Source organism: Mustela putorius, unplaced genomic scaffold (assembly GCF_011764305.1).
Source record: "Mustela putorius furo isolate JIRA1106 unplaced genomic scaffold, ASM1176430v1.1 tig00003853_pilon_pilon_pilon, whole genome shotgun sequence".
NCBI lineage: Eukaryota > Metazoa > Chordata > Mammalia > Carnivora > Mustelidae > Mustela > Mustela putorius.
The window spans coordinates 77,802,920-77,824,169 of NW_025422005.1; the positions used below are offsets into that span (position 1 = coordinate 77,802,920).

The 21,250-nt window shown below is 36.5% G+C and overlaps 1 protein-coding gene across 1 annotated transcript in view; it reads left to right on the forward strand.

The window, feature by feature from the left end:
- Window positions 1-21,250, forward strand: part of BTBD8 (BTB domain containing 8) — a 104,154-nt gene that overhangs the window by 31,736 nt on the left and 51,168 nt on the right. The gene's annotated exons all lie outside the window — the stretch shown is intronic.

A 21,250-nucleotide genomic window follows, 5' to 3' on the forward strand; every position in this document is an offset into this window, starting at 1 on the left:
CTACCATGCCAACAGTAGTGATGTTTATGCTTTCAAAAATCATATTGGCTTTGCCAGTTAATTGACAGCAGTACATTGCTAAACTCTAGGATTACCAGTTTCAGTCAGACTATTTACTACTCAGAATTTGAGCTTTTCTCTTGGGAACATGTATTTTGTAATTGTAAGTACACACATACGCATATTTTTCTAATTTTTATGAAATCTCCATTATATATAGTAAAATATAGGGTGTAATACTGATCTATTAATGTATTTTCCATATTGTGGATATGTATTTCCCAAATTGTGTGTGTGTGTGTGTGTGTGTGTATATGTGTGTGTGTGTGTTTACTTCTTTGATTCTTTTTTTTTTTTTTTTTGGAGAGTGGAGCAATGCAATTTTATTTTAAAAAATTAATTTTAATTTTATTTTGTGTTCAGGTTTTTCTTGAAACCACAGGGGCATTGTACCAAAGTTTTACTTATAGATCCCTATAGATCCTGAGGACTGTATATCCTCAAACAGTGTCTATATTTGGTCTCTCTGTGTGCTACCTGACAGTGGACTATGTTTTAGGAGCTGGATCTAGAATATTAGGTTTGTATTCCAGGAGAGCTCTTGCTTACATTTCAGGTTTATTTTGTTCACCTAGCTATAAAAAATAAGTGTATATTAACTAAAAGGCAATTTCCTGAGCATATGTTCCAAGAAGATCTGGCTTAAGTTTTTCTACTTTGTTAGTACACTTATATGAGTTACAATGGCAGAATCTAAATCTCAAGATTAAACTTCATAGTCCAAACTTGAATAAATCTTTGTTTAGTACATAATATTATTATTATTATTTTTAAAGATTTTATTTATTTATTTGACAGAGAGAGATCACAAGTAGGCAGAGAGGCAGGCAGAGAGAGAGAGAGGAGGAAGCAGGCTCCCTGCTGAGAAGAGAGCCCGATGCGGGACTCGATCCCAGCACCCTGAGATCATGACCCGAGCCGAAGGCAGCGGCTTAACCCACTGAGCCACCCAGGCGCCCCAGTACATAATATTATTATACAGTTTAAGGAAAATTATGTTAGTAGTTCAGAAGACACACATTCATGTCATGTAGTTTAAAGCCCAACATCAGAACATTCTGAATTACTTCTTGTTCTAAATGATCAGTGTCAACACTTACCCTAGTGATGTAGCTAAAAATCCATTTGTGATATGACTGTTGTAATTTTTGAATTATATGTACTCATATATTGAAATATCAGTACAAGTACTCATAAATACCAGAATTTATGATCAGAATTACATTCACATTAGGGTTGTATTTTATAACCCATTTAGTTTGCTTAGTTTAATATGTCCAAACTGCTGTGGTAATGAGGTAGTTTCTTCTTGAGTCCCTGTCTTTCATGCTCTCTCTTCATAAACATACCTGATACCTGGTTCCTCCAAGATTATCTCTCCAGTTGACTGTTATTCTGTCCAGTCTTTATCTTGATCCCCAGCCCTTAATATGCTACAATACGGTCTGATGCCAGTTACTTCCTTGTGGTGGCACAATTAAGCCAAAGAAGTTACTGTATAACAGAGTGTGGTTAAGAGTGTATGAACTGTGTGTGGAGCCTTTCTGTCTGGGTTTGAATTCTAACCCTACCATCTTTCAGCTCTGTGAATTTGGGCAAATCATTTAACCATTCTCTGCTTTAACATCCTCATCAAACATGGGTATTTTCAAGGTACTCATCTCATGGGGTGATTATGAGGATTAAATTACTTTAAAGGACTATGTAGGTGTTTGCTACCATCATCCAGGCAATAGCTCTTTGATAACAAGCTTTTGTGTAGATGGTAGAAACAACCTGTATGCACTTATGTGGGGTAAGCAGAGAAATAATGGTTTGAATCGCTTGCATTTCCCCCCAATCCAAGGATGGGACAGCAGTTTACCTCCAGGAAAAGTCACATTTACTTTACTCTTCTCCATCTACCCAGGCCTTTTCCCCTCTGAAGCATATTCTTCACTCTTCCCACATACTTGTCCTTGTTTATCTCCAATACTTGTGCTCAAAGGAGAAATGAGGAGAGCTCTTTTTATTTGAGAGAGTGAGGGTTAAAATAAAAAGAGAACCCCTTAGAGTTCATTGATCCTGTTTAGTAATGTTACTCCTTTTCTGAGTATTGCTTCCTGAGACACTATTATGCATTGCACTCTTTTGTAGACCTCTGTAACATTACTTTCCTGCCTGAATTGCTCTCAATCACCGGATGAATACCATCTGGATATTGTACATTTCTGTTTTCTTTTATTTCGTCCTTTCATCTTCAGCCTACCCCTAAGTTTGTACGTGATGCACTCTATTGCAGAGCTCCCATTTTATGGCATTATTATTGTAGTGTTTCCCTGAGAGAAATTGAATCTGTTACATTTTTAAGATGTCTGTTTGTGGCACTTCCATGTTCCATAATTAAGATTTTCTTGGGCTGCTTTATTGAAAAAGCATGGCAGCGATTCCTGATTTTAGCTTTTGACAATCTGATAGCCTTTCCAAAATACCTTTTCATTTCAGTGTGTGATATCATACCATTAGGCTTTCATTTGTTGAGTTAAAGTGTTCAATTCCCCCTTTAAAATACAGGTTTTTTCTGAATATTTAGCAAATTGGCAGTCAGTCAGGAGGTCAGTGTTCTAGTTTGTGCCATAGTATTAATCAGTTACATGTTCAGCTGAAAGCTTTCTCAGAAGTGTATAGTTTAGTAATTCAGAAGTCAGTCTTTCTGAGTTTAGATTCTGACTCCACTATTTATGGAATGGTTGAGAAGTTGCTTGATGTCTTCAAGTCTCAATTTCTTTATCTATGAAAATAATAATAATAGTAATTATAGCATATGGTGGCTGTGAGGATTGAATCAGTTAATACAAAACACAATAGCTGACATGCTGTAAGCTTTCAGTAAATGTTAGTTGCTATAAATATGTATTAGGTATCTGGAAGGAGACACACTGTTGCCTATTGTACCTGACCTTGTAGTTCAGGTTGGCAAACTATGGCTCAAATCTGGTTACTACCCTCTTTTTATATAAAACAACAAAAAACAAGCATATGCAACAGTAACCTGTAAAGCTTGATATTTATTATCTGTCCCTTTATTATCTGTCCCTTTACTTTACCTTTTTCTATAAAGTAAGTTTATAGAAAAATTTACTATCTTACTCAGATTATCAGGAAGCCTTTAATGAAATGAAAATAAAATTCCAAATTACCATGCAATAGAGTGAGTCACTAACATCTTAATATTAATTACTTTGTTAGTGATCAGTAGTCATCCCTGTCCACTTGTGAGGTTTGATGTGGTAATAACAGAGGGAAAAGAGATAAAATTCCTTGGTGCCGCAGGCCTTTGAGGGATGCTGCAGTGGGGAACCAAAGCTAAAGGCTCTGGGTGCCTGAAAGGAGACAAACCACCTGCAGTAGTGGTTCCTTAACTGAACCTGATTAAAACTGCTCTTTAGATATTCTCTGTAGAACATGCTAACAGCATAGTAGGCAGAACTGGCAAGGCTTAGGAGGCCCTTCTCTAGTGTAAATACAATTTTCCATTCCTGTCATTGAATTTGTGTCTTCCAAGAGTGACTTGGGTTATTCCCAAACCTACGTAATGCCATTTTTTAAAAAAAGATTTTATTTATTTATTTGTCATAGAGAGAGAAGTGAGAGCAAGCACAGGCAGACATAGTGGCAGGCAGAGGCAGAGGGAGAAGCAGGCTCCCCGCCAAGCAAGGAGCCCAATGTGGGACTCGATCCCAGGATGCTGGGATCATGACCTGAGCCGAAGGCAGCCGCCCAACCAACTGAGCCACCCAGGCGCCCCTGTAATGCCATTTTAACTTATTTTCACAGCATAACTTAATGAAAGATCAAATAAGGGGCGCCTGGGTGGCTCAGTGGGTTAAGCCTCTGCCTTCGGCTTAGGTCATGATCTCAGTATCCTGGGATCGAGCCCTGCATCCGGCTCTCTGCTCAGCAAGGAGCCTGCTTCCCCCTCTCTCTCTGCCTGTCTCTCTGCCTACTTGTGATCTCTCTCTCTCTCTGTTAAGTAAATAAATAAAATCTTAAAACAAAAAGATCAAATAAACCAGTGATGCAAGAAATATGAAAGAGTTATGTGGGGCACCTGGGTAGCACATTCAGTTAAGTGTCTGACTCTTTGTTTTGGCTCGGATCATGATCTCAGGGTCGTGGGATCGAGCCCAAGTCAGGCTTTGCATTCAGCATGGAGTCTCCTTGAGACACTCTCTCTCCCTCTCATGTTGTCTCCCTCTAAAGTAAGTAAATAACTCTTTAAAAAAATTATTTTTAAAAATTTATCATTCCAGTGAATGATAAAGTGAATGGGAAGATCTAATAAAAAAGTAGCACTTTAAAAATTGCTATTGAATTTGGTGTAGATGAGCAATATAAAAGTTTGAGAGGAAGTTATAGAAATTTAAAATGATTCTGTACTTAAGTTTCTTCAAAAAAGTTTTAGATTTCATTCTTCATTTTAGAAAAATTTAAATTAGAAATTGTAAGTATATATACATATATATCTATATCTTTTATGAGAAATAATGTGAGCTTACTGACTAGTAAGTAGTCAGTAAGCTCACATTATAAAAGGGATTGGCTTTACGGTGAAAGGTTTGTGAATGAATGCATATGTCTTTTTTTTTAATAATTGGCAGGTGTTTTATTAAGATAAAGTTTTTGGAAGTGAGAGAGACATTCTAACTGGTCTTTAAGTATATTTGTCAGTGATTGGTTGGCTGCAAGAAAGCAAGCAAATGGTTTGAAAAATTTCAAAAGAGAGAGAATTGTTTAGTGTTGGGGTAGAGAGGTTTTGTTTTTTTTTTTTTTTTAAGATTTTATTTATTTATTTGACAGAGAGAGATCACAAGCAGGCAGAGAGGCAGGCAGAGAGAGAGGAGGACCAGGATCCCTGTTGAGCAGAGAGCCCGATGCAGGCCTCCATCCCAGGACCCTGAGATCATGACCTGAGCAGAAGGCAGCGGCTTAACCCACTGAGCCACCCAGGCACCCGAGAGGTTTTTTTTTTGATATTGCTAATTTCCTGCAAGAAGTTTAGGGTCATTATCAAGTGAATATGGGTGGTATTCTCCCCATAAAGAGTATATAGAACTTTCTTAGCATACTTCTACCTATATAATTTGGAATTTCTGGAGTTGTTTTAATGCTCAGTAAAGTGACTTTTTTTTAACTGAATTATAGTTGACATATAATATTATATTAGTTTCAGGTACATAAACCGTGATTTGACAACTTACACAGTATGCAGTGCTCACCACAGAAAGTGTAGTAACCACTGTCCCCATACATGGTTATTACAGTATTACTGACTGTATTTCCTATGCTGTACTTTTCCATATTTACTTTTAAGTTATTATAAAATGATTATGATATGCACAAATAATTTTTAAAATTCTCTCAATTTTTTTTATTAACAAAAAACTATCATTTCTAAATAGTGCATCCATTACACTTTACAAATAATTTTTTAACTTAGAAAAGATAATCTTATGAAAGTATAATCAGTGGATGTCAAAGTGGGTGTCTTAAAAAAAAGTTCTTTGTTTTTTTAAAGATTATGTTCTGTAAGATGTTTGCGAAGAAGTGCAGTGGGTGACAGTGACAACTCTAAAAACTCTGGATTCACTACCCTGGGTTTAATCTTTATTTAGTTATATAGAACTAAAAGTTTAGAAAGCATTCTTGGAGCTAGAGTACTTAAAGAAAAACAAAAAAACAAAAAACAGTCCTAGTAAAAAAAGTCCTTCTTTATAGCTTCTCTGAGTAATCCAGGCCATTATTCTGCCTGGAGTAGTGAATCTAGTTCAGCGAACATCAGGAAGTATTAAATAGCAAGCAATGTACTAAAGCAAGAGCAAGGGGGAAATTAGGGCATTTTGACACAGCCAGAAGCAGCCTTGTCAGTTGAGATTAAATTTAATCAGAAGGTGGAAATGGTTTTTGGTGTGTTGGAAAATGAAAAATCTGGCAAAGATATTTAATACAGAGGGCCATTTACAGCACCTTTATTTTTTTAATGTAGGCTCCACACCCAGTGTAGAGCCCAATGTGGAGCTTAAACTCACCACCCTGAGATCAAGACCTGAGCTGAGATCAAGAGTCAGATGCTTAACTGACTGAGCCACCCAGGCGCCCCTTATAGCATTATTTTTCAAACTGAGGCCTGTATCCTAATTGAGTAGGAATGTTTTCTGAGTTTCTGTCCGAAAGACAGGGCAATTGTTTAAGTCTCATATGCTTTTAATCTTACTTAAATGGAAATAGCATGCTGTGTTAGTGCAGATCTTCAGAGAAGCAGACATGAGGATGGGGGTTAGACTAGTAAGATATTTAATAGGGTAAATGCATGTAAGAGAACATGGAAAGGAATCCAGTGGCGACTGAAGGAGCTGTAAAACTGCAGTGTTGATTTGACCATGATGGAAGGAGAAAGGGAAAGAAGGAAGCTTGAGTAGTAGCTTCTTAGGCTGCCGTGAGGGAAGTCAGCAGACTATTAGAAAGTTCCCAGGCGAAAGTCACCCATCAGAAAAGGCCCTGTCTCTCTGAAATAGACCTGCCTATTGTCACTGATGTGCTCAGTCACTGGCAGGGAACAGCCTATGAGAAAGTGGCCTTGGGACCCATGTGGTACTGAATGCAGAGAGCTCTGCTGGGGCCATTGGTCACTTATGCAGTCAAAGATCAGAGACTGCCATACATGTTAAGTCGTGACATGCTATATATTTACACAGGCATACCTCCTTCTATTGCATTTGGCTTTATTGTGCTTTGTAGATAGTATGGGTTTTTTGTTGTGGTTTTGTTTTTTATAAATTGAAGGTTTATGGCAACCCTGCAGCAAACAAGTCCATCAGTGCCACTTTCCAACTGCATTTGCTGACTTCATGTCTCCGTGTCACATTTTGATAATTTTTGCAGTATTTCAGTTTTTCTCATTATTTTATTTGTTGTGGTGATCTGTGATCAGTGATTTTTGATGTTATTATAATTGTGTTGGGGTGCCACAAACTGCACCCATATAACATGGCCAACTTAATTGATACATGTTATGTTTGTTCTGACTTCTCTCCCAATCAGCCATTCCCTAGTCTTTCTCCCTCTCCTCAGGCCTCCCTATTGCATAAGGCACAAGAGTATTGAAATTAGGCCAATTAGTAACACTACATTGGGCTCTAAGTATTCAAGTGAAGGGAAAAGTTGGACATCTCACTTTAAATCAAAAGCTAGAAAAAATTAAGTTTAGTGAGAAAGGCATGCTGAAAGCCAAACCAGGCTGAAAGCTCAAACCAGTCATCACATTACCTTAAGCCAAAGCTTAATTCAGAGCAAGGCCCTAACTTTCTTTAATTCTGTGACAACTAAAAGTGGTGAGAAAGCTGCAGAGGAAAATTTTGAAGCTAGTGGATGTTGGTTCATGAGGCTGAAGGAAAGAAATTGCCTTCAATACATGAAAGTGCAAGGTGAAATACACGGTGCTGATGTAGAAGCTGTAGCAAGTTATACAGAAGATCTAGCTAAGATAATTCAGGAAGGTGGCTACACTAAACCACAGATTTTCATAGATTTTAGTCTGTCAGAAGAAGATACAATCATATTGCAAATGACATATCTGTTGAAGGGTTAATATCCAAAATCTATAAAGAACATGTCAAATTTAACTCCCCCAAACCAAATAATCCAGTTAAGAAATGGGCAGAAGATATGAATTGGCATTTTTCCAAAGACATACGGATGGCTGACAGATACATAAAAAGATGCTCCGGGCACATGGGTGGCTCAGTGGGTTAAAGCCTCTGCCTTCGGCTCAGGTCATGATCCCAGAGCCCTGGGATCGAGCCCCGCATTGGGCTCTCTGCTCAGCAGGGAGCCTGCTTCCTCCTCTCTCTCTCTGCCTGCGTCTTTGCCTGCTTGTGATCTCTGCCTGTCAAATGAATACATAAAATCTTAAAAAAAAAAAAAAGATGCTCAACATAACTCATCATCAGGGAAATACAGATTTACAATGTATACTACAATGAGATACCAACTCATACCTGTCAGAATGGCTAAGATTTAATAGTACAGGAAATAGCAGATGTTGGTGAAGATGCAGAAAAGGGGAACCCTCTTACAGTGTTGGTCAAAATGCAAACTATTGCAGCCACTCTATACTGTATATATATATATATATATATATATATGTATATGTATATGTATATACAGTATCTCTATACTGTCTATACTGTTCCTCAATAAGTTAAAAATAGTACTGTGCTACAGTTCAGCAATTGCACTACTAGGTATTTACCCAAAGGATACAAAAGTACAGATTTGAAGGGGTACATGTACCCTACTGTTTATGGCAGCATTATCAGCAATAGCCAAATTATGGAAAGAGCCCAAATGTCCATTGACTCATGGTAAAGAAGATGTGGTATATATATACCCAATGAAATATTACCCAGCCACCAGAAAGAATGACAGCTTGCCATTTACAATGACAGAGATGGAGCTAGAGTATTGTGCTCAGCAAGAGAAGTCCGAGAAAGACAAATAACCATATGATTTCACTCATATGTGGAATTTAGGAAGCGAAACAGGTGAACATGGGGGGGATGGGAAGAGAGGTAAACCAGAAAACAGGTTCTTCTTAATTATAGAGAACAAACTGAGGATTATTAGAGGGGAGGTAGGTGGAAGATGGGTTAAATGAATGATGGCTATTAAGGAGGGCATTTGTGATGAGCACTGGGTTTTATGCGTAAGTGATCCCTAAATTCTGCTGAAACTAATATTATACTATATGTTAACTAGTTGGAATTTTAAATAAGAATTTGAGACTAAAAAAAATTAAAAAGATGCAGGTTAACTTAGGACTTTCTTGGCTAGAGAGGAGAAGTCATGAATGGCTTCAAAGCTTCAAAGAATAGAATGACTCTTGTCGATAGAGTATCTCTCTTCAGGAAAAAAAAAAAAACAGGTTTCTTTTAAAATATTGCTACTCGGGACGCCTGGGTGGCTCAGTTGGTTAAGCAGCTGTCTTCGGCTCAGGTCATGATCCCGGCGTCCTGGGATCGAGTCCCACATCGGGCTCCTTGCTCAGCAGGGAGCCTGCTCCTCCCTCTGCCTCTGCCTGCCACTCTGTCTGCCTGTGCTCCCTCTCTCCCCCTCTCTCTCTCTGATAAATAAATAAAATCTTTAAAAAAAACATATTGCTACTCATTGACAATGCACCTGATCACCCAGGAACTCTGCTGGAGATGTACAACCAGATTAATGTTGTTTTCATGCCTGCTAGCACAACATGCCTCCCTCTCCCCCCGCCCCACACCTCCACTCCTGTGCACTTACTTGCTCTCTTTTAACAAAAAAAATGCTTTGTCTGCTAATTCCATCATCTCTTTCATTTCTGGGTATGCTTCTTTTGACTGCTTTTTATCCTGTTTATAGTTAAAATTTGCTACTTCTTTACATACCTAGAAGTTTTTTTTTTATTACATTCTGAATGTTATGTTGTTGAGTGTTTTAATTTTGTTGTCTACCTTTTTTTTTTTTTTAAGATTTTTATTTATTTGACAGACAGACCACAAGTAGGCAGAGAGGCAGGCAGAAAGAGAGAGGAGGATAAGGCAGGCTCCCTGCTGAGCAGAGAGCCCGATGTGAGGCTCGATCCCAGGACCCTGGGATCAGGACCTGAGCCGAAGGCAGAGGCTTTAACCACTGAACCACCCAGGCGCCCCTGTTGTCTACCTTTAAAAAGAGTGTTGAAGTATGTCTTAGCAGGTGATCCATGATCCTTCTATGATCCTTGATCCATCTATGATCAAGGAGTCATTTTAACTTTCAAGTCTTATTATGTATGAAATTATTATAGGGGTGCCTGGGTGGCTCAGTCGGTTGAGCATCTGCCTTAAGCTCAGGTCATGATCCCAGGAGCCTGGGATCAAGCCCCACATCAGGCTCCCTGCTCAGCAGGGAGCCTGCTTCTCCCTGTCCCTCTGCCTGTAGCTCCCCCTGCTTGAGCTCGCGCGCATGCTCTCTCTGTCAAATAAATAAATAAAAACTTTTTTAAATTAATAAAAGAAATTATTATATAGTACATTAAATATAATATATATAATATATATTATTATATAAGGCTGTAGTTGCCATAGATAGTGATTCCTCTGATGGATGGGTAAAGTCCGTTGAAGACCTCTGGAAAGGATTCACCATTCTAGATGCTGTTAAGAACATTAGTGATTCACAGGAAAAGGTAAAAATATCAATTGTTGCAGCAGACTTCATTGTCTTATTTTAGGAAATTGCCACAACCAACCTAACCATCAGGACCCACCACCCTGACCAGTAAGCAGCCATTAATATCAAGGCAAGACCCTCCACCAGCAAAAAATGTTACAACTCACTGAAAGCTCAGATGAAAACATTTTTTAGCATTAAAGTGTATATATTGTTTAGACCTAGTAGCATTTGTATTTTATATATGTATATTATAGATAATAAACACACTATTAATTGTCATAATATATACTTAACAGACTGCAGTATCATGTAAACATAACTTTTATATGCATTAGGAAACCAAAAAATTCTAACAGTCTGCTGATTACCCTCAGAACTGCGCTGTAGCCTAGGAAGCTCCTTCCCAAGCTTTTTGCTTTTATTATGGTGGTCTGTAACTGAACCCTTTATACCTCCTATGTATGCCTATATATCTTTATCATTAGGCATAATCAGAGAAAGTAAATAGATAGAAGGATAAAATTCTAATAGCATTCATTCTTCATTAAGAATTCTTAAGCATTGATTATATACCAGGTACTATGTTTTATGCTGAGATTGAGATTTGTGTTCAAGTACATATGGATCTTCGTGAATGTTCCATATGTACTTGAAAAGAATGTGTCTTCTGCTTTACTGGGGTGGATGGATCTTAGAGATGTCAAATAGGCTGATAGTGTTGTTGAAGTCTTGCATATCCTTAACTGACTTTGTCTACTTGCTCTGTTTGTTACTGAGAAGAAGATTTCTAAGTGTAATCATGATTTTCCTGTTTCTCCCTTCAGTTCTCTTAGTTTTTGCTGCATGTTTTATGAAGCTCTATTTTTTAATTGAGGCATAGTTGACATTATATTAGCTTCAGGTGTATAACATAATGATTCAGTATTTGTATATATTACAAAATGATTGCTACAATAATTCTACTTAGATTTCTTATGGTTACTGTTTGTTTATGTGATGTATCTTTTCCCATCCTTTTACTTTTAAACTCTCTGTATCTTTATATTTAAAATGCCTTAAAATTTTTTATAGACAGCACATGTCTTACTGGTCTCATAATTTCCTTTTAATTGGATAATTTACACCATTTACTGTAATGTTGTTATGTTGGGGTTTGAGCCTACCATTTACTATTTTTTTCTTTGTTGTCTTTTTCTTTTTTTCTTCCTTAATTGAATTTTAAAAAAATTTAAATTACAGTTTATTTCCACTGTTGGCATATTAGCCATATTGTGTCTGTGTATTATCTTTATTAGTGGTTGCTCTAGTATTTATAATATGTATTATTACCTTATCATTTATGTTCAGTTAATATTATACATCTTCACATATAACATTAGGACCTTTTCCCCCTCTTCTTCTTTATGCTATGGCAGCCATACATTTCACTTCTGTATATATTCTAAACCCTACCATAAATTGTAATTATTTTTTAAAATAATTATCTTTTCTGTAATTTTATTTGTTTATTTGCTTATCTAAAAGATTTTATTTATTTATCTATTTTAGAGAGAGAGAAAATGCAAGTGAGGGGAGGGGCAGAGGGAGAAGGAGAGAAACTCAAGCAGTCTCCATGCTGGGCCTAGAGCTGATCTCACAATTGAGATTATGACCTGAGCTGAAATCAAGAATCTGATGCTTAACTGACTGAGCCAGCTGCCCCTAGGTAATTTTGTTTTAATGAGGAAATTTAAATTTATCCCCATACTACCATCTCTTGCACTTTCAGTCTTGTTAGTCTAGGTTTCTGTTAAAATTTTCCTTAGGTTTGAAGAACTTTGTTTAAATTTCTTGTAATACAGGTCAACTTGTTAATGACATTTCTTGGCTTTTGTCTAGAAAAGGTCTTCATTTAGACTTCATTTTTGAAAGATATTTTTGCTGGATTTAGAATTATAAATTGGCAATTTTTTATTTTTTCTAGGGCTTTACAGATGTAATTTTATTGTATTGTCTCTTACAAGAAGTCTGTGATCATGCCTAGTTTTGCTTATCAATGTCATGTGCCTTTTTTCCCTGACTGCTTTAAAAGCTTTTTTCCCTTATAATTAGTCTTTAGCAATTTCATTATAGTTTTCAGCAATTTCATTATGATATACCTTGTGCTTTTCTTTATGTTTATCCTGCTTATGATTTATTGAGCTTCTTGGATCTTCGGGTTTATGGTTTTTGTGAAATTCGGAAAATTTACAAAAATCATTCTTTCAGATTGTCTTACAATCCCCTTCTTTCTCTCCTTACACATGGGACTACAATTATATGTATGTTAGTTCGATAGCTCACTTAAGCTTTTTTTTTTTTTTTTTAAAGTTTCTTCTTTCTCTTTCTATGTTTTATTTGGACAGTTTGTGTTGTTATGTACAGAGGTACATTAATATTTTCTATTTTAGTTTTAACTTGAATTTCCTCATTCAGATATTGTGCATTTCTGCTATAAAGTTGCTCTTTTTCCATAAATGTTTCTTTTTTTCTCTTTATTATGTTCCTTATTAATAAAATCCTTGAGCATATCTATGATAGCTTTTTAAAATGCTTTATCCAGGGACATCTGGATGACTAAGTTGATTAAGTGTTTGACTCTTTGTTTCAGCTCTGGTTGTGATCTCAGAGTTGTGAGATCAAGCCCCTTGTCAGGCTCCATGCTGGGTGTGGAGTCTGCTTAGGATTCTCTCTCTTCCTTTCCCTTCCCTCCTCCCCACTCATGCATACTTATTCACTCTCTTTCTCTTCAAAAAATAAATAAATTAAGTGCTTTGTTTGCTAATTCCATCATCTCTTTCATTTCTGGGTCTGCTTCTCTTGACTGCTTTTTCTCCTGGTTATAGTTAATATTTGCTACTTTTTTTACATACCTAGAATTTTTTACTACATATGAAACATTATATTATATTGTTAGACTGTTTGAATTTTGTTGTGTGTCTTCAAAAAGTGTGGAAGTATGTTTTAACAGGTAATTTAGTTATTGTAGATCAGCTTAATCTTTATGAGACTTGTTTTTAAATTTTGTTGAAGTAGATCTAGAGTTACCTTTTCTCTAAATGCTGTATAGCTACTGGGATTGACTCTTTTGGGAGCTTTCCTTAGTGCTCCAGTTATTCAATTCTGGCTAGAAGGAACTTGAATGTCAACCAGCTCCCTGGCCTTTATTCTTCACCTGGTTTCATGGATCTTTACCCTGTGTGTGTGTAGATAATATTCAGACAAAACTAAGTCCTCTAATTTCTGGAGCTCTTTTTTCTTATAACTCCTGCTTCCATAGTACTACGCCCCATAGATTCCAGCTGACTCATCCTTCTGAAGCTCCTATATTAGTCTTCTCAACTCAGTAAGACAACCAGGCTCCCTCTGTGTTTGTAATCCCTGTACCATGACCTAGAAATTGTTTCTAGAAAGAAAAAGCATCATAACTGTAAGGCGTATCTCACTGGTTTTCCTTCTCTTAAGGATCAGTCCTGTACTGCCTTTCTCCCCCCAGTGTCAAATTTTATTCTTTTATTCACTATTCTCCTTGTTAATATAGAAAAGTTATCTTTCAAAAGTAGAAGAATCCCTAGTTTTTTTCTTAATATACTTTATTTCTTAGAACAATTTTAAATTTACAGAAAAACTGGGAAGAGTACAGAGAATTTTCATATGCCTCTACACTCATTTCCCATATTGTTAACATCTTATATATACATTTAGAATAGTACATTTGTTACAATTAATGAACCAATATTGGGACATTATTATTAACTAAAAGTTAATAGTTTATTCAGAATTCTTTAGTTTTTGCCTAGTGTCCTTTATTCCCCCCAGGGTCCCATCTAGGATGCCAAATTATATTTTGTGGTCATGGGATGCCTAGGTGGCTCAGTTGGTTAAGCAGCTGCCTTCGGCTCAGGTCATGATCCCAGCGTCCTGGGATCGAGTCCCACATCGGGCTCCTTGCTCAGCAGGGAGCCTGCTTCTCCCTCTGCCTCTGCCTGCCATTCTGTCTGCCTGTGCTCGCTCTCTCCCCCTCTCTCTCTGATAAATAAATTCAAAAAAAAATCTTAAAAAAAAATATATATTTAGTGGTCATGTCTCCTTAGGCTGCTCTTGGCTCTAACAGTTCATAGACTTCGCTTGTTTCTGGGCAAGTATTTTGTAATCATTTGTAATCATTATGACTTATCTCTGTTTATGTTAACCTTGATCATCTAGTTACGGTAGTTTTTAAAAAATTTTTGCACTGTAAAGTTATTCTCATCACCATCCCCAAAGTTACTTCCAACCCATCTCCCATTTGCACACTGTACTCTCTGGAAAGAAGTAACTGTACATAGCCCACACTTAAGGAATGAGAGTTATGGCTCATCTACTTGAGGGAATAGTCTATCTAAATTATTTGGAATTCTTTTGCACAAGAAATTTTCCTCTTTCTCCCCTTTTATTTATTTAATCATTTCTATATATCAGTATGGATTAATACTTATTTTGTACTTTGGCTTATTTATTTTGTTGCTGAAATTGTTACAGCTTTAGCTATAGGACCTCTTTCAATTTGTTTTTGTGTCCCTTTGACATCTCCCCCCAACATCATTGTGTGTGTGTGCATGTCTATGTGTGTGTAGTAGTTCCTTATTTTTTGGACAATAAAAATGCTCTAAGCTCATATGTCCTAGAACCAACCATTTCTCTAATGAACCCTGGTTCTTTTATTCTGATGGTATTAGAAAATAGTATCTGGGTACTGGGTGTGCTTGTTTGCTGATTCTTTTAGGTCTCTCAATGTATGTATGTATACTAATTTGCATATATGCACATAGCTATAAATATTTCTATATGAATCAATCTTTTAAAAAAAGGTTTTATTTCTTTATTTGACAGAGAACATGAGCACACAAGCAGGGTGAAAGAGGCTCCCCACTGATCAGGGAGCCCAATGAGGGCTTGATCCCAGTACCCTGAGATCATGACCTGAGCCAAAGGCAGATGTTTAACCAACTGAGCCGCCCAGGTGCCCCCTAAGTCCATCTTTGTATTAAGCTAAATATAAATTATATTGATGTCTCCAGCACTAATCTGCCATCACACAGATCATCCTAGTCTACTCTTTTACTCATCTTAATCTTCTGTAGCAGTAACAAACTTGGCTTTCATCATCCAATATGTAGAAGTTAATTCTTCAGTTCCAGTATTCCTGTATAATGGTTTCAGAATTGTTAATTCCTACTTCATGGGAAATAACTTCACCAATTGGAGTACAGTGTTCCTTTGTCTTTATTCTTATAGTCTATACTCATTTCCAAAGTTATTTAGGTCAGGACCTTTCTTTTCTACTCCCTTCAGTGAGGTTATTTCATATATTTATATGCAGTTAGATTCTTCTGTCACAGTCTACATTTCACCCTAGGGTCCCCTGACCACCTCTAGAGTGTTTTTTTTTTTTTTTAAGATTTTATTTATTTATTTATTTGACAGAGAGTAATCACAAGTAGATGGAGAGGCAGGCAGAGAGAGAGAGAGGGAAGCAGGCTCCCTGCCAAGCAGAGAGCCCAATGCGGGACTCGATCCCAGGACCCTGAGATCATGACCTGAGCCGAAGGCAGCAGCCTAACCCACTGAGCCACCCAGGCGCCCTCAAGTGTTTTTGTTTTAATTTATGTACATTAAGGTTCATTTGTGCTGTAAAGATCTATAGGTTGTATAAATGCATATTGTGTTACACCTACCATTACAGTATTATACAGAATAGTTTCAACTAAAATTTCCCTGTGTTTGATGCCCTATCCAAATTTCTGGTAATTTTTTTAAAAAAATTATTTATTCGACAGAGAGAGAGATCACAAGTGGACAGAGACGCAGGTAGAGAGAGAGGGGGAAGCAGCTCCCCACTAAGCAGAGAGTCCAATGTGGGGCCCGATCCCAGGACCCTGGGATCATAACCTGAGCCAAAGGCAGAGGCTTTAACCCACTGAGCCATCCAGGTGCCCCTCTGGTAATTTTTAAAACTTTAAAACTGTCTTCACAGTTTTAACTTTTCCAGAATGTCATATAATACAAACAGCAGTAACCTTTTCAGACTGGTTTCGTTTGCTTAGTAATACGCATTTAAGATTCATCCGTGTTTTTGTGTAGTTTCAGACCTAATTCTTTTATTATCACTGAGTAATATTCTGTTGTTAAGAATATATCACAGTTTAGTGATTCACCTATTGAGGGACATTATGGTTGTCTTAGACTTGGTGATTATGAATAAAGTTGTAGACATTTGTGTGCAAGTTTTTGTATGGCCATAATTTTCACATCAGATGGTTGAATACCCAGGAGTGTGATTGTCAGATCATATATGGTAAAATTATGTTCAACTTGGTAAGAAACTGCCAAACTATCTTTCAAAGTGCCCATACCACTTGCATTTCTTTCTTTCTTTCTATTTATTTGAGAGAGAGAGAGAGAGATGAGAGAGAGATAGAAAGCATACCCAAGAGTGGGGGGTCAAGGAGGGGCAGAGGAAGAGAGAAAGAGAACCTTAAGCAGGCTCCATGTCCAGTAGGGGCTGATTTGGGGCTTGATCTCATGACCCTGAAATCATGACCTGAGCCAAAATCAAGAATTGGTCACTTAATCAACTGAGCCACTGAGGCACCCCCAACTTGAATTTCTACTGGCAGTAGTGAGAGTTTCTTTTGGTCCTCATCTTCATCAGGAAATGATTTTGTCTATTTTTTTGGAATTCAGTCATTTTGTGTATTGGTATCTCATTTTACTTTTTTTTTTTAAACTTTTAAAAAATTTTAAGTAGGTTCCATGCCCCAAATGGGGCTTGAACTCACAACCCTGAGATGAAGAGTCAACATGCTCTACTGACCAAGCTAGCCAGGTGCCCTCATTTTACTTTTTTTCCTAATGACAGAGGATCTTGAGGATATTTCACATGATTATTTGCCATCTGTATATCATTGGGAGCTTTTTTTTTTTTCCAGATCTTTTGCTCATTTTAAAGTAGGTCGTTTGTTGTCAAATGTTGAATTTTAGGAATTCTTTTATATTTTGGATGGAAGTCCTTCATCTGAAATGTGATTTGCCACTACTTCCTCCCTGAGACTTGTCTTTTCATTCTCTTAACAGTGTCATTTACAGAGCAAGTTTTAAATTTTTTGTTGAGTTAAAGTTGACATACTTTGTTTCAAAGGTGTTCAACATTATCATTCAATATTTGTATACATAGTGAAGTGATCACCAAATCTAGTTATCATCCATCATCATACAAAGTTATAAAAAATTTTTTTTCCCTTGTGGTGAAAACTTAAGATTTACTTTTTGGGCAGCTTTCAAATATACAATAAAATATTACTGATTGTAGTTGCCCTGCTAAAGTTTTTAATTTCTTTTTCCATTAGGTTCTACTTTTTAAAAAAATTAACATATAATGTATTATTTCTTTCAGGGGTACAGGTCTGTGAATCATTAGTCGTACACAATTCACAGCACTCACCATAGCACATACCCTCCCCAATGTCCATCACCCAGCTACTCTGTCTCTCCCCTCACAGCAGCCCTCAGTTAAGTTTTTAATTTTAATAAAATTGAACTTAATGGTTTTTTCTTTTTCTTTTTTCTTTCTTTATTTATTTTTCTTTTTATTTTCTTTCTTTTTTTTGTACTTTAATATTGTATCTAAATTCATCACCAAACCCAAGATCCTATGTCTTCTTCTGAAAGTTTAGGGTTTTGTATTTTATATTTAGACCTCTGGTGAATTTTGAGTTAACTTTTGTGTGAGTAAAAGGTCTGTGTCTAGGTTTACTTTTTTGTATGTGGATGTCCAATTGTTCTGGAACCATTTCTTAAAAAGACTGCCCTTTCTCCATTAAATTGCCATGGTGCTTTTGTCAAAACTCAGTTTTAACCATATTAGTGTAGATCTGTTTCTGGCCTCTGATCTATGTGTCTTTTCTTTCAACAGTACATGATGTCATGAGTACTGTTAACTATATAGTTTCTTTTGAAATCAGGTAGTTGGAATCCTCCAACTTTGTTCTTCCTTTCCAGTTTTTATTGGCTATTTTTGCTTTTTTGCCTTTCCATATAAATTTTATTTAATTAATTTTTTTAAAAGATTTTTTTATTTATTTGTTTGACAGAGAGAGATCACAAGTAGCAGAGAGGCAGGCAGAGAGAGAGAGAGAGGAGGAAGCAGGCTCCCCACCGAGCAGAGAGCCCAATGCGGGGCTCCATCCCGGGACCCTGAAATCATGACCTGAACCAAAGGCAGCGGCTTAACCCACTGAGCCACGCAGGCGCCCTATTTATTTAATTTTTTAAAAAGATTTTATTTATTTGCGATAGAGTGAGAATGAGCAAGAGTGAGAGAGAGAGTGCACACAAGGTGGGAGGAGAAGCAGAGGGGGTGGGAGAAGCAGTCTTTCTACTAAGCAGGGAGCCCCACATGGATCTCTATCCCAGGACCCTGGGATCATTTCCTAAGCCAAGCAGACACTTCACTGACTGAGTCACTCCAGGAGCCCCTCTAATATAAATTTTCTACTTTTTTTTTTTTTTAAGATTTTACTTATTTATTTGACAGAGATTACAAGTAGGCAGAGAGGCAGACAGAGATTGACAAGGAAGCAGGCACCTTGCTGAGCAGAGAGCCCGATGTGGGGCTTGATCCCAAGACCCTGGAATCATGACCCGAGCCGAAGGCACATGATTTAGCCCACTGAGCCACCCAGGCGCCCCTAATATAAATTTTAGAATCACTTTGTCAATATCTATAGAATAGCTTTCTGAGATTTTGATTGGAATTGCCTAAATTTTTAAAGTCATAAATTGGTGAATTTTGTCAAATGCTTTTTTGCATCTATTTTAATGATCACACTTTTTCTCCTTTATTTTGTTAATATGCTAGATTACGTCACATGAATCTGAAATATTAAAGCAATCTTGCATTCCTATAATATTTCAACTTGATTATGATATTTTATTCAATGTATTTATTGCTGGATTCAGCTTGCTAATATTTTGTTGAATATATTTTCATCTATATTTCTGAGACAAGTTGACCCATGATTTTCCTTTTTTGTATTGTTCTTGTTAGGTTTAGGTCTCAGGATTATGTTGGCTTCATAAAATGAGTTGAAAAGTATTTTTTCTTTTTTTTCTATTTTATTTTTAATAAAAATTTATTTGAGGATGATTGATTTTATATCTTCTTAAATGTTTATTTGACTTCACTGGGGAAGTCATCTTGGCCTGTAATTTTCTTTCTTAAGTAGATTTTATTTTTATTCTTTTCTTACAGTTAAGTTTATTATATTTAGAATTCATTAGAATTATATAATAGAATTATTATATTTAGAGACCCTGAATCACTAAGGAAATGTTGAAAAACAAAAATAAAACTGGCGCATCACGTTACCTGATTTCAAGCTTTACTACAAAGCTGTGATCACCAAGACAGCATGGTACTGGCATAAAAACAGACACATAGACCAGTGGAACAGAGTAGAGAGCCCAGATATAGACCCTCAACTCTATGGTCAAATAATCTTCGACAAAATATACAGGAAAAAATATACAGTAGAAAAAAGACAGTCTCTTCAATAAATGGGCTGGGAAAACTGGACAGCTAAATGTAGAAGAATGAAACTCGACCATTCTCTTACACAAAGATAAACTCAAAATGGATAGAATTCACATATAATCAAATTCGGACAGTTAAAAGTCCAATTTGATGAGTTTTTTTTAATTTTTAAAAATTATAAAATTTTATTTCCACTGTAGTTATCATACAGTGTTATATTAGTTTCAGGTGTACAATACAGTGATTCAACAGTTCTGTGCATTACTCAGTGCTCATCATGGTAAGTTGTGCTGTTAATCCCCTTCACCTACTTAAGTCATCCTCCTCCCTTCCTCCCCTCTGGCAGCATCTGTTTGTTCTCTATAGTTAATAGTGTGCTTTTTGGTTTGTGTCCTTTTTTCCCCTTTGTTTTGTTTCTTAAATTCCACATATGAGTGGAATCATACAGTATTTGTCTTTCTCTAGCTGGCTTATTTGACTTAGCATTAACACTGTCTACCGCCGTCCATGTTGTTGCAAATGGTAAGATGTCATTCCCATTAAATAATATATATACCTCTTCTTTATCCATTAATCTATCAGTGAAAACTTGGGTTGCTTCCTTCAATCTGGCCATTGTAGAAAATACTGCTTTAAACATTGGGGTGCTTGAGTCCCTTTGAATTAGCATTTCTGTATTCCTGGGTAAATATCTACTAGAGTAATTGCTGGATTGTAGGGTAGCTCTATTTTTTAACTTTTTGAGCACCCTCCATATTGTTTTCCACAGTGGTTGTACCAGCTTGTGTTCCCAGCAACAGTGCATGAGGTTCTTTTTCTGCATATCCTCACTGACACTTGTTGTTTCTCATTTTTTTTTTTTTTAGTTCTTCCGACAGATGTGAGGTGATATGTCACTGTGGTTTTGATTTATATTTCCCTGCTAATGGGTGCTATTGAGCATGTTATCATGTGTCTGTTGGTTATCTGGACATCTTCTTTGTAGAAATGTCTGTTCATGTCTTCTGTTCATTTTTAACTTGGATTGTTTGCTTTTTTTTTTGGTGTTGAATTGTGTAAATTCTTTATGTATTTTGGATACTCTTTGTTAGATATGTTATTTGCAATTATCTTCTATTTCATAGGTTGTCTTTTAGTTTTGGTGGTTGTTTCCTTTGCTGTGTGGAATTTTTTCATCTTCATGTAGTCCCAGTAGTTTATTTTTGCTTTTGTTTCTCTTGCCTCAGGAGACATAGCTATAAAAATGTAGCTATGGCCTAGGTCAGAGTATTTAACTGACTGCTCTCTTCTAGGACTCTTAGGGTTTCACTCCTCTTTTTGCTAGGATTTCCAGGTCTCAGTTTTAAGTCCTTAATTCATTTTGAGTTAATTTTT